Consider the following 434-nt stretch of genomic DNA (forward strand, 5'->3'; position numbering starts at 1 on the left):
CCCGTGTTTTTCCGATGAACGTGATCGAACCTTTCTCAACAATCTCGATGTTTGATCCATCACCGAATTTGACTTTGCCTTTGATGCTCTCATCTAGGTTTGAGAAGAACTCTCTCTTGCCTGTCATTTTGTTACTTGCACCATTGTCAAGGTACCATATACTCGTATTTCCATCGCATTCATCAAACCTCTTAGGAAACACTCTCTCTTCGTTGAGGAATACTACTTCGTGCATATATAATGCATCTGCTTCTTGTGTTTCCGTTAGGTTAGCTCTTCGCTTGGTCGTGTAGGACAATGTGACACGAAGTGTCCCATCTTGTCGCATATAAGACAAATACATATCTATTGTTTGCTGGTGTTGATGGTGATATTGGACCGCACAAGTCACCATGTACCAACTCCAATGCGTGTGATGCTCGATACTTTGCTTT

This window comes from Brassica oleracea, chromosome C5 (genome assembly GCF_000695525.1).
Source record: "Brassica oleracea var. oleracea cultivar TO1000 chromosome C5, BOL, whole genome shotgun sequence".
Taxonomy (NCBI): domain Eukaryota; kingdom Viridiplantae; phylum Streptophyta; class Magnoliopsida; order Brassicales; family Brassicaceae; genus Brassica; species Brassica oleracea.